Source organism: Bidens hawaiensis, unplaced genomic scaffold, assembly GCF_021521415.1.
Source record: "Bidens hawaiensis isolate Kalapana, Puna unplaced genomic scaffold, B.hawaiensis_p1.1 tig00001412_1, whole genome shotgun sequence".
Lineage (NCBI taxonomy): Eukaryota > Viridiplantae > Streptophyta > Magnoliopsida > Asterales > Asteraceae > Bidens > Bidens hawaiensis.
This window is the reverse complement of record NW_027491079.1, coordinates 919641-933595: the sequence shown is the minus strand read 5'-3', so window position 1 is coordinate 933595 and position 13955 is coordinate 919641.

The following is a 13955-nucleotide window of genomic DNA, read 5'->3' as shown; positions in this document are numbered from 1 at the left end:
TAACTTTCCCATGCTCAACCAGGAGGCGAAGTTATGGATAACTTCGCCTCAGGCGAACTTAAGCTCTAAACCCTAACTTCGCCTGAATCTGAATCGGCAACAGTTAGGAATTATGGAACAACGTGCAGTTGATGATTCGGCTAGTTTAGACGATTAAGAACTCTTAAACACAAGTTTTAAGAACATGTTGACGATCAATATGTTTATTAACACGTTAAAACACAAGTTATGAAAATCGGTTTCAAAACCGATGGTCCGAGGGTTCGAAACCGGTCGAAATAAACATTTAGACGCTTGAATGAACATTGAGTATGTGATATAATGGTATTTCGAACCTTGAATCGGTGTGAAAATCGGGAATAAATAACACGTAATCGGTTGTGAGAACAAGTTCGCCGGAAAAGATGTTCGGATAAGTTCGCTGTGAATATAAGTTATGAACAGTATGACCCTTAAAATCCTTTATATAGAGGCTCTGTTATACAAGCGAAGTTACGGATAACTTCGCCTAGGCGAAGTTATCCACAACTTCGCCTGTTCAACAACATCGCCTATATATTTACAGAATTAAACCTTATAAGTTTAACATTTTTCCAATTAATTTATAAAACTTTCCTTTAAGAAATAAATAACATGATCAATTCTAAGTAACCAGTTAAAAAATCATAAAACTATCTAAGTACAAAAACTTAAAAAATTTAAAGTATAAGGGATCAAATTTCAGTCTCGATAGGGACTGCTACGTTTTAGAAAAGATCCGAACAGGAATCATACTAATTACGTGACTGTCACATAGATCCGTGTTTAGCTGTATTATGACATATAGAGACAGGTTGTAAGCAGGTATAACTTAAAGTGGTTTTCATCGTTTCTGTGATACGAGTTAGGTTCAATTATGCCTCAAAATTTAAGTGGGCAACAACTCAGAAATATTGATGCCTCCTATCTATTCTCAAAGCGTATTTGGCTTTCCCCGAGTCACCCCGAATTGACCTCGACCCATAGTGTCTGATTAAGTTGTAAGTACTCTTCATCTGTTTCCCGTTCTTCTCTCTTACTCAATGAATGTGAAGTCTTTATCTTATCATCACTAATATGTTTCAATAACTTCAAATTTTTTTTTTTTTTTTTTTTTTGAATAAACATAGACTTCATAGTAGAAATTAACTGCAAGTCCCGAATCTGGATCACTGCAGTATCTTGAGACGCTATCTTCACGGAAATCAGAACACACATGGGCTCGTGTATGACTGGGTAATCGCTTTTCTGCCTATCATTCGGAAAGATATATATGAAGACATGCAAAACTCTTAAGGAGTTTCCACGTAAAATCAAGTAAATTTAGTTTGTATCACGTCTACTTTTACGCACCATAAAAAGTTACCATGACATACAATGACTGTCCTAAAGCCTTTTAAGCCTAATAACTTCACTAGTTAAGCACACAGAATTAGTATATCTATCATTTTCCAAGGTTGGATCAATTTTCTGTTAAACATAGCTAACGAACTTCTTACGAAGTAACAGACTTGAAAAATAATTTCATTTCCCAATTTCTTTCAAAATTTAAACATTATACGCCCCGACCAAAACAAAGTCTTCAGGTAAACGGCTATCCCGAAGATCCAATGGATCAGCTGGACCGACCACATACTAGTATGTGTCCTTCTAACTAAGTATTATCGACTAATTTTAAGCGAAAGAATGAAAAACTCATCATAAACCGCCCCTGTCACTATCAGTAATCTGGTTAATGGCTATCCTCAAAATCTACAAGTAGAAAATGAGGACCAAAACATATCCGAAGACAAGTCCTTCAAACTGATGTAACCGACATATTTTTAAGCGATTAGTGACGTTTTTTTTTTTTTTTTTTTTAAATATTACAAGAAAAGCATGGTTACTCGGGATTGATCATCCCATTCAGTTCAATAAGGTTTTGAAATCTGGATTTGTCAAACGCTTTAGTGTATAAATCAGCGAAATTATCAAGCGTATCCACCTTTTCAATAATTATCAGTTTCTTCTCAGCACAATCCCGTATGAAATGATGACGTATGTCAATGTGTTTAGTTTTACTATGTTTCACGGGATTGTTAGTTACTGAGATAGCAGCTGTGTTATCAATGCAAATAGGAGTAAGTAAGAAATTCAGACCATAGTCGCGCAATTGTTGTTGTATCCAAAGAACCTGAGAGCAGCAGTTGGATGCTGCCATGTATTCTGCCTCACAGGTTGAAATTGCGACTGAAGTCTGCTTCTTGCATTGCCACGACACCAATCTGCCACCAAGAAACTGAGATCCTCCAGTTGTTGACTTCCGACTCTGATTGCACCCTCCATAATCAGAATCTGTGTAAGCGACCAGCTCCAAGTCTCCTCCTCTCGGGTACCACAACCCCAGCTTCGGCTTGCCCTTGAGATACCGCAGTATCCTCTTTGCACCTTTCAAATGAGATTCTTTTGGATTTGCCTGAAAACGTGCACAAAGACAAACAGCAAACATTATATCAGGTCTAGATGCAGTTAAGTACATTAAAGAACCTATTATTGCCCGATATTGAGTTGGGTCCACATCTGCATCACCGTCTACTTCAGCACCCAATTTGTGATTGACGCAGATTGGAGTATCATATGGAGAACTGTCCTCCATCTTGAAGCGCTTGAGCACATCATGAACATACTTCGTCTGATGAATGAACATCCCGTCCTTCCTCTGATCAACCTGCAATCCTAGAAAGAAAGTTAGTTAACCCATAGCACTCATTTCAAACCTTTTCTTCATGACGGCTTCAAACTCCTGACACATGATATAATGTCATCCACGTAGACTTGTACCAGCAGGATGTCGCTTCCATCTCTTTTGAAGAACAACGTGCTATCAATTTTCCCTCTTTCAAAACCATTCTCGAGCAAGTAATCCGATAAAGTTGCATACCAGGCACGAGGTGCCTGATGTAATCCATACAACGCCTTGCTCAACCTGTACACGTGATCTGGATAGTCTGGGTCAGGAAAACCCGGAGGTTGCTCAACATACACAACCTCATCAACTTTCCCATTTAAAAACGCACTCTTCACATCTAGCTGAAACACCTTCATCTTTTCATAAGCAGCAAACGCCAAAAACAATCTTATGGCTTCCAACCTGGCGACAGGAGCGTACACTTCGTTATAATCAATCCCCTCTTGTTGATTAAAACCTTTAACGACTAGCCTCGCCTTGTTTCTTATAATAATCCCCTTATCATCTCTCTTGCACTTGAACACCCATTTTGTGCCTATCGCATGCACATTCTTTGGTTTTTCAACCAAAGTCCAAACTTCCATCTTCTCGAATTGAGCCAACTCTTCTTGCATGGCCTCGACCCACGAGCTGTCCTTTAAAGCCATTTGATAATTCTTCGGCTCAATCTGGCTTATAAAGCAGGTATACAGGCATTCATTGATTATTCCTGTCTCCTTAATGCTTGTATAAACACAGGTATGTTCATTCAAGCTACTTCTCGTTTGTACACCTGAGGACACATCACCAATCACATTATCCAAAGGGTGATCTTTATGAATTCTCGTGGTCGGAACAGAACCGACATGCAAATTATCTTCCAAATTAGAAGATATCTCATCAATGGTTGTTTCATGCTGAGAGTGAAAAGGATTGATAAATTCTTCTTCAGTTGAGGCAGCAGGGGTACCAATAGTGTTTGATGAGGAAGGTTGACACTTATCAATCAGCTGTCTTTGCAATAGATTTTCTTCCTCATCGAGTATCATCTTCGTCGCAGCTCTTTCTTCTTCTTCAGAAATCTCCAAATCCGGTACGTTAAACGACTTAAAAAGCTTAAAATAGTCGAAAAGCTCAGAAGGTCCATTGCTTGGTTTTGGCGGTTGGTAACTTGTGATGTCAGTGTTACATACCACCTCCACCTTGCAGGTCGAAGTATTGAAGACACGTCTGTTGGGAGTCCCAACAACATAACCGACTAAGATTCCTTCATCGGCTACTTCGCCAAATTTAGAGTTTGTCTTCAAGATCGAACAAGGGGACCCGAATGGTTCAAGACCACTCAAGTTGGGCTTCCTTCCATGCATAAGCTCGTAACAAGTTTTACCAAGTCTCTTAACGGTTAACACTCTATTCAGAACATAGCAGGCTGTAGCAACTGCTTCAGCCCAGAACATCACAGGAAGCTTTGAATCTGCCAGCATAGTTCTGGCTCCTTCAATTAAAGTTCGGTTCTTCCTTTCAGCCACTCCATTCTGTTGCGGAGTATACGGAGCACTGTATTGATGTTCAATTCCTTTCTGAAGACAGAAGATCTCCATTTCAAAATTCTTGAACTCCGTCCCATTGTCCCTTCTGATGAACTTTACTGTTTTACTCATGACGTTCTCAACTTTGGTAATCAAATTCTTCACCATTTGAGCCGTCTCATCTTTCGATTTCAGAAAATATACCCACGAATATCGCGAGTAGTCATCAGTGATCACCAAGCAGTAAGAAGTACCTCCTAGACTTTTTACATTCACAGGACCGAAGAGATCCATGTGAAGCAGTTCTAGAGTACTAGCAATAGAGTTGACCTTCTTGGTGAGATGGGATTTCTTGTGTTGCTTTCCCTTCTTGCATGCAATACATTTGTCTTCAAAGTTAAAACTTTTCAAGGGAACCCCCATCACAAGCCCATTCCTGACAATGTGGTTCATCTTCCGAAGATGAATGTGCCCCATCCTCCTGTGCCATAGTTCGGATTCTGATTCGCTTGCTTTCGTCATTAAACATGATTCTCCCGTGGCCATTTCAGTAGACCTCATATCCATCACATAAGTATTTGTATCACGTGGAGCTGTCATCACTATCCACTCGTCTGGTATCTGAAAACCAGGCTTCAACACGATCGCCTCATTCTTCGTGAAATGAACAGTATACTCCTTATCACAAATCTGCGACACACTCAGCAGATTGTGCTTCAGCTCTTCTACAAAATTCACATTCTCAAGTGTCATTTTCCCATTGGACACCGTTCCTTTTCCCGTAATTCTTCCTCCACTTTCACCAGCAAAACTAACTCTCGCTCCTTGAACAGGTTTTAAGTTGTGTAACAAATATTTGTTACCCGTCATGTGCCGGGAACAGCCGCTATCTACAATCCAAAGACTGTGGGCAGCCCTGTTCAACTGTTCCTGCACAATAAAGCAAAGGATTAGAATCTCGGGACCCAAGACCAATTGGTCTTGGATCTATACATCCCGTACTTCTGCTTTCCAAAGTTAGCATCTGGATAATTCCTGTCAGTCCTATTAGGAAATCTCCTTGGAAATTGAGTGTGAGGCCTTCCAAACCTATGTGTATTGACAGTATTATATCTTACGGTTTGGTGATTAGCATTGTAAAACTGAGGTTTGTTTCTGTGAAAACCTGAATTAGTTACATTTCGAAACTTTGAAGGGTTTTCATTTTTAGCAGTATTAAAATTACCATTAGACTTATGCTCAGTTTTAATAGGCCTCACGCCTCTGAATTTCGGCGTCAGAGGACAATCTGCAACAAGATGTCCTAACTTATTACAACTAAAACAACACCTATACTCCATTTTCTTTTCAAAGGTTGTTTTGGATGTCGAGGCAGTGTTACCGGCCGTTCGTCTCACATAAGGTGGGACGTACGGGTTGAGTGGAGTACTCTTTTTAGAAGTTTTATCTTTTTCTCCACCAGTGGGTAACACTACCTTCTCTTTTGTCTTACCCGATTCGGACAACTTATCCGAATCCGATGAGACTGGACTCGTAACGGAAATATTCACACTTGAAACAGGCGAACTCGTTTCGCCACTACTAACACTTGGTTCTTTACTCGTAACCTTGATTGGAACTGTCTGAGGAACTTCAAAATCAACAGATTTCTGAACACTAGGGTTAAAAGTGTAATTGTGGTTATAAGGTGGTGGAACCTCGTGATAACCAATTCCTCCCCTCTTTGTAGAGGTACCTTGATCACTAACAAGGTGATCAAGAATAGCTGAGGAATTTCTGAACTGTTCAAGTTTTCGGTTCAGTTCCACCACTTTCACCTGGTGGTCAGCAATCTGCTTTTCTCGTTCAGCAATCAGTTTAGTCTTTTCTTCTAAAACCTCATAACTTAGATCAATTACTTCAATTTTTTCAGCAAGTTTTGTTTTTAAGCTTTTAACATCTTTTTCGCATGCTTTTATTTTAACTTTGTAACTGTTTTCTCTTGCTTTCATAAAGTGATGATCTTCTTTAAGAGTTTTAAATTCAGCATCTAAACGAACATACTGATCAGTTATGGTAGCAAGTTGCTCAGACAAATTCTCACATTTAGTACAAATAGATTTAGAACTTACCTCGGAGAGTTGATCATTGTTATCTGCCATGAAAGCTTTTTCCTTACCAGTAGCTTTCTCTTCTCCGGTAGTCTTCTCACGTTCTTCACTCTCAACCTAAGCCATATTTGCCTGTTCACTAGTTTCATTCGAATGCAGGTTCCAGTTGTATTCACCTGCTTCTCTGGACAGCATGGCATTGACTTCTTTAGTACTACCAGTGTGCTGTGCAGACCGGCCCTGACCACGTTCAACTCGCTCGTTTCTGCAATCTTTGGCAAAGTGCCCGTTTTGTTGACAGTTATAGCACCTCACCTTAGACTTGTCGAACCCTGGTCTGCCACCAACAAACTTTCTCCCCGTCTTTCTCATAAACTTCACTCTCCTCACTATCATGGCTATCTGCCATTGTAAATCCATTTCCTCCAGATCATCAGCATCGATCTGGTCATAGTCTTCATCTAGCATCGCTGGATCAACCACCTTTCCTTGAATATAGTTTTCATATGAAGCAATAAATGAAGCATAGAGGCCAAACTGCTCTTCAGCAGATTTGACGCTCATTGGCATCTTAGAGTAATTATTGCTTGAGGAACTTGAAGATCCACTACTCTGGCTTGCTGTCTGTTGAGTACCACTTGATCCACCCGCAACAAAGCAAACATCCCCATTTGAATTTACTGACACATGCCCCTCCTGTGAAGAATTGGCACCCGACTCACCCTTCGAGTAGTAGGCGGCAGAATCAGTCTTTGAACTTGTATTGGAGTTTACTTTAGCACCGTACATGCCTGGATCTTGAACTTGATCCATAGATGTTTCTTTTCTTACCATATTAAGCTCAAAAGTTCTGAGCTTGTTGACAGCGGTTTCAAGATCATAAGTAGGGAAGTCCTTGTCTTCCCTCATTAGTACAGTATACATCTCCCATTTTGGTGGGAGAGTATCGAGAAGTTTTTCCACAATCTCTTCTTCTCGGTAGGAAATGGAGTAGTTACTCAATTCAGTCATTAGATGATAATATCGAGTGATAATATCATCAAGAGATTCGTTCTTTAAGTACTTAAAGACTGAAAAATTGAGTCTTGAGCAACTTTATCTTTGAAGCCCGAATACCTACATTTCCTTCAAATCTGCTCTCAAGAGCTTCCCAAAGCTCTCTAGCTGATGTATACTTTCTGAATGTATGGAGGATCTCCTGTGGAAGAGCCATTGTGATTGCAGCATGAGCCTTGCTTTCGGCTTCATACATCTTTTTCTCCTCCTCTTCCATTTTACTGTATTTCTTGATTTGGTCTCGACCCTCATACTCCATGATTGGTGGAATATATCCATCTTGGATGCATACCCACATTTTCGCATCCTGGTACTTAACGTATTGTATGAACCGATCCTTCCACGCGACAAAATCGGTTCCCTTCAGCAACCTTGGGGCCTTTGTAGCTGACCCCGCTTCAACTTCCATCTTTACAAGCTCCGAAATGTTGATCGACGACATCCTTCTTGAAGACTAAGAAACCCGGAAAAATTCTGAAAAGGGCGAAGTTAAAAAATTTCTTCGAAACAGTACTGTAGGCGAAGTTAAGGATAACTTCGCTTAAGTAATAACTTCGCTGGATTCTTCTTAAATTCGCGTGACTGGGCGAAGTTGAGAATAACTTCGCTTAGGGTAAGCGAACTTAGAAAGTAGGCGAACTTGAAGACAAATTCGCTAAGCTAGGCGAACTTGATGAGAACTTCGCTGAGTTAGGCGAAGTTGAGGAGGTAGGCGAAGTTGTAAATAACTTCGCTTCTCCTTATATCTTCGCCGAAACCCTACGTATCCTGACGGCAACTTCGCCTAATGAACAGCAACTTCGCCTAACGAACTGAAACTTTCTGCAGATCTGAAAATCGGATTTTAACGACGATTTTGACGGTTTAAAGGCTTGAACACACTGGTAGGAGGCTAGAATGAGCAAAAACACCACAAACTCGTCCCGTGAATACCCGAAATGAGACGAATTCTACACCCGCGTGAATATCCCGAACCACACAATCGAGCAAAAGCTCTGATACCAATTGTAGGTTCCCTGGACGGATCACACGAGATATCCCGATATACACAGGTGCGGAATCCCTGTGTAGATCGTTACGGACGTAGAATATAAGCTCACGAACACACGAACACGATACGAACAACCACACGTTATATTAATAACTCGAACCGTGATACTTACAGACTCTCGACCTCACGTCAATAGACTTACTGAATTACACGTAAAATAATCAAATCGATCCACCAAAACTCTAACCCGTAAACAGTATAAATACACGACAACTTCGCCTCAGGCGAAGTTGTCTATAACTTCGCTCGTTCAACAAGTTCGCCTAGGCGAACTTGTCAACAACTTCGCTTGGTTAACAAGTTCGCCTAGGCGAACTTGTCAACAACTTCGCTTTAAACAAACAATTAAATAAACAATATTACAGACTCGATTACAGACATTAGACATATGAACTACTGACATCTATGCACCAACAGAGGACTCCATGGAGGTGTTCATGGATGATTTTTCTGTATTTGGGAGCTCTTTCGATCGGTGTCTCTCCAACCTTGAAAGGATGTTGACCCGATGCGTTGACACCAACCTAGTTCTTAACTGGGAGAAGTGTCACTTCATGGTACGCGAGGGCGTCGTTTTGGGGCATCGTATTTCGAGTGCGGGGATAGAGGTCGACCGAGCAAAGGTCGATACCATCTCTAATCTTCCCCCGCCCACTTCCGTGAGATCCATCCGAAGTTTTCTGGGTCATGCTGGGTTATATCGCCGGTTCATTAAAGATTTTTCTAAGATTGCGAGACCCATGACTAAACTCTTGGAGAAGGATGCCCCGTTTGTGTTTTCTGAGCAGTGTGTCGAGGCGTTTGATTTTTTAAAAGACAAACTCGTTAACGCCCCGATCATGATTGCTCCCGAATGGTCGCTTCCTTTTCAGTTGATGTGTGATGCGAGCGACTTCGCAATCGGAGCGGTTCTTGGACAGCGGAAGGGTAAACACTTCCACCCGATTTACTATGCGAGCCGGACCCTGAATGGTGCACAGGAGAGTTACACCACCACCGAGAAAGAGCTTTTAGCTGTGGTGTTTGCATTTGATAAATTCAGGTCCTAGCTTGTTCTGTCTAAGACGATTGTGTACACGGATCATTCTGCCATTCGTTATCTCTTTAGCAAACAGGATGCTAAGCCACGTCTTATCCATTGGATCCTTTTGCTTCAAGAGTTTGATATCGAAATCCGTGATAAGACAGGGGCCGAAAATGTGGCGGATGATCATCTTTCGCGTCTTGAGGGAGCTGAGTTAGGAGAGCCGGGGGTCAGGATTAATGACCACTTTCCGACAGAGAGTCTTATGTTTGTTTCGGCTCAGGATGAGGGTTTCCCATGGTTCGCCGACTTCGCGAACTATCTTGCTTACGGGTACTACCCGAAGATGTCTTACCAGCAAAAGAAGAAATTCTTTGCTGATGTTAAGTTTTACCTGTGGGACGACCCGTATATTTTTCGTATAGGTGCTGACCAGTTGATCAGGAGGTGTGTTGACGTTAAGGAGGGATGACAGATTCTGAGCCATTGCCATGTTGGACCGACAGGAGGTCACCACGGTGCGAGTTTGACGGCAAAGAAGGTGTTTGATTGTGGATTCTATTGGCCTTCGATTTTTAAGGATGCGCACGCGTTTATGAGGAGTTGTGATCGTTGCCAGCGGGTCGGCAACATTTCTTCGAGAAATGAAATGCCCCAGAATGCTATTCAGGTTTGTGAGGTTTTTGATGTTTGGGGCATTGATTTCATGGGACCGTTTCCATCTTCGCGTGGGAACAAGTATATACTCGTGGCGGTTGATTACGTCTCGAAGTGGGTTGAGGCCAAGGCCTTACCCACTAATGATGCCCGAGTTATACTCCGTTTTCTCAAGAGCCTTTTTGCTCGTTTTGGTATCCCGAAGGCGTTGATCAGTGATAGAGGAACTCACTTCTGCAATGCGCAGATGGAGAAGGCGTTGCGTCGCTATGGGGTCACCCATCGGCTTGCAACCGCCTACCACCCACAGACTAGTGGGCAGGTAAAAGTGAGTAACCGGGGGATCAAACGTATTCTTGAGAAAACGGTTGGTTCGAATCGTCGGGATTGGTCCGACAAGCTGGATGACGCGTTGTGGGCCTTCCATACAGCCTACAAGACTCCAACCGGTTCCGCACCGTTTCGGATGATTTATGGGAAGGCCTGCCACCTGCCTGTTGAGTTAGAGCACCGTGCTTCTTAGGCCCTACAGAGGGTCAACTTTGATATGTCGCCGCAGAGAGCACTTGTTTCCACCAGTTGCATGAGTTAGAGGAGCTGAGAGATCACGCTTACGTGCAGTCATTTAGGTATAAGGAGCGGACGAAGGAACTGCACGATAGGAAGTTGAAGGGTAGCAAGCAGTTCAAGTGTGGGGATTTGGTTTTATTGTATAACTCCCAGTTGAGGTTATTCCCGGGAAAGTTGAGATCCCGATGGTCGGGACCGTTCACGGTCACTGAGGTCTTCCCGTACGGCACTGTTGAAATAGAGGATAAAGGTGGGAAGTTTAAGGTGAACGGTCATAGACTGAAGCACTACATTGGCAAGCTGGTGACTGACCAGACGGTCGAGGTATTCTACCTTGACGTGCTCTCCGGGACTTAGACGCGATGGATGCACACTCGAGAGGCTGCCCGAGTTGTAGAGTTTGTATTTATGTATTTGTGTGATACTATCTGTTTTCTTTGTTTTTTCTATTTCAGGTTGTTCCAAGATGAAACCGCTCGCACTCAAACTCCATTCGAGTCGGTCGATTTAAGGAGTATCCTATATAAAAAATAAATAAACAAAAAAAATGTTTATTTCTTTATGTTTTTGTTTTCCGTATTGTACGCCGCTACATGCGAGCGAGTTTGAGTTTTGCAGGTTACATTATGCGCGTGGTAGCTATGGTGGCATTTTGGAACAGGTTCTCCCGAGGTTGCGGCCGCGAATGAAATGCTATACGGTCGTTTGGATACTACTCAGCTGTTGAAGATTCTGCACACAAACCAGGGGAGTAACACGTTCTTTGTTTTAGTCTTGTATACTTTATTTTTATTTTCTGTTTTATTTTTATTTTATTTTATTTCTTTTCCTTATACTCATCAAGGACGATTTCGTTTTAAGTGTGGGGATGGGGTTTATTTTACTTAGTTGTAGAAAGTTTATTGAAAAAAAAATAAATAAAAAATAATAAAAAATAATAAAAATATAAAAATTTGAAAAATAGTTCCTTGAAATTTGTTTTCTCTACGTTAAACAGGAGATGATATTATTACCGAGTAGTGGTTATTTTATAAATTCTTGGTGGTTTCAAAAATATATATATAATAAATAAGAACAGTGCCCATTAGACCCGCACGTAATGTATGGTAACCGAACGGTTTAGACTCAGTAATTGTGTGTCGGTAGGCTCAGCCTTTGAGATGAAAGGGCGGTTTGGTTGTTGACCTAATTGAACCTCTTAAATGGCCTGACTATAGTGGGAAACATCTTGGTTTTGCCTGTCTAACTAAGCTCGTGACAGGACTGGAATGAAAAGCCGGGTCATACTCAAGCCTCGAGTCGCATGATCGTCTGTATATTATAATCTTTTGTATATGTGTCTATTCCTGTGAAGCTCCGTACTCTTTTGCGCGGTGGCGCAGACCTGAACGTTGATGCTAGCAGAAGACAGTTTTGCTCGGCCCTCTGTTGCGCGATGGCGTAGATCTGAGCCTTGATGCATTTATGTAGTTTCGTCCAACATGGTGTATTAAAAAATATATATATTTTTAAATCAAAACCACCGTGAAGGAAACTACTGTCGGTCGATCTTGACCTAGCTAGAGTTTATAGGTTGTATATGAGTCAAAATGTTTTAATCATGTAGCAATAGGTTTAAGTCAAGTTGGGGTGGCTCGGCCCGGTAAAACCATAATGGAATTGGTGAAGTAGCAGCAGGGCTTTTAGGTGTGGGTTCCACTTAGTCATACAAATTAATAGAATTGTCACGCCTTATTTACCTCGGTAGTATTAGGGGCATGGGTTTAAAGTGGACAGAAATACCGTCAATCGACCTGATCTAGCTTATTAAGTGAAAGTTGGAAAAGATATTTGGGAAACGGGTCACTTGTTCTAATACTTTAAAAAGAAAAAAATATATTAATAATAATAATAAATAAATAAAACCAAGAGTTGTCGGTTGAACTCGGATATGATCCTGTGTAGTATTCTTTTTCAGAGACGAAAAAGTCTTAAGTGTGGGGATATTTGATGTGTTGTAAAAAACTCGTATTTTCCGCCCGTTTTATCTATGTATTATATTATATTTTATATGTTTTAACTCGTTTTAGATAGGTTTTACATACATTTATTAATCTTGTAGGTTTTGGGTGAAAGAAAGAAGAAAACCGGGACTTTTCGAGCATTCTATGAGCCTTTTACGCATACAAGTTCAAGACAAAGCTCAAGGCCTGACCCGTATGCATCATGGAGGCCTAAATACTATTATAATATAAAAAATTAAAAAACCCTAGAGCTGCTGGACAGCAGCCGATCGCAGGAACAGCAGCAAGGGGAAGGAGAAAAATCTTTCTTCGGCTTAGGGTTGGAGCTTGTGGCGGCTAGGGAAGGAAGAAGACACAAGAACCAAGCCTAGGGATTGAATCCCCATCGTTTTTTACAGCAAGAACAGCCCCGGAAACATCCATATCCTTACATCTTTTTCATTGTTCATACACTTTGATTTTCTTGTTTAATTGTTGATTTGTTTTGCAATTACTTGAGAGATTGAATTGTTATTGATTATTGTTGATCATTGGATGATTGTTAAGATGTTTGGTATGGGATTAATGATGTGTTTATTAATTGTTTGCTGCTGTCCAAAAATGATTCTCGGCTAAACTTGTTAGTTCTACCTAGGAATAATGATTCTTGTTAGTGTTTGATAGGTTTTATGTATTGTTTGATTGATAGACATGAATTGCTATTGTAAAGTTTGATTTAGACATGAAATAGGTTGTGTTTAAGGGCTGGAAATTTTAGTGATTCATTGCATAAACCCCATGTGTTGATTGATTAGTTTTGTATTGATTGATCGGTGCATTGTTTGATTCTAGACTTTGTGTTTAGGGTTTGTTTGCGGTAGGTACAACCGTAGGGTTTTGTTGCGTGATTATTTGGATTAAGTACAACGGTCAAACACCTTCCTTGAGACCGAGAAGTGATAGGAAGTTAGGGTTGTCTCACTGCCTTTACATGCTAGAATAAGGATTGCGCGAGAGCGAGTTTGTTTCTTGTCAGGTTTAGGTGTTTGAGCGACTAGTTGATCTATTTTGGTTTAACTTGAATTGTTCCTCTATCCTTGGTTGTGTAGTATTCATTGCCATTAGGGTCGAGTGTTGGTGAGACCGAGAGGTGATCTAGCATTAGAACACGTTAGCAATTGTTTCCCGGTTTGGTCGTTTTAGCCGATTTTGAGTAGTTAGGGTTTGTTGTGTGAGACCGAGAGGTAATCCAGTGAGCCCGAGCGATCCTT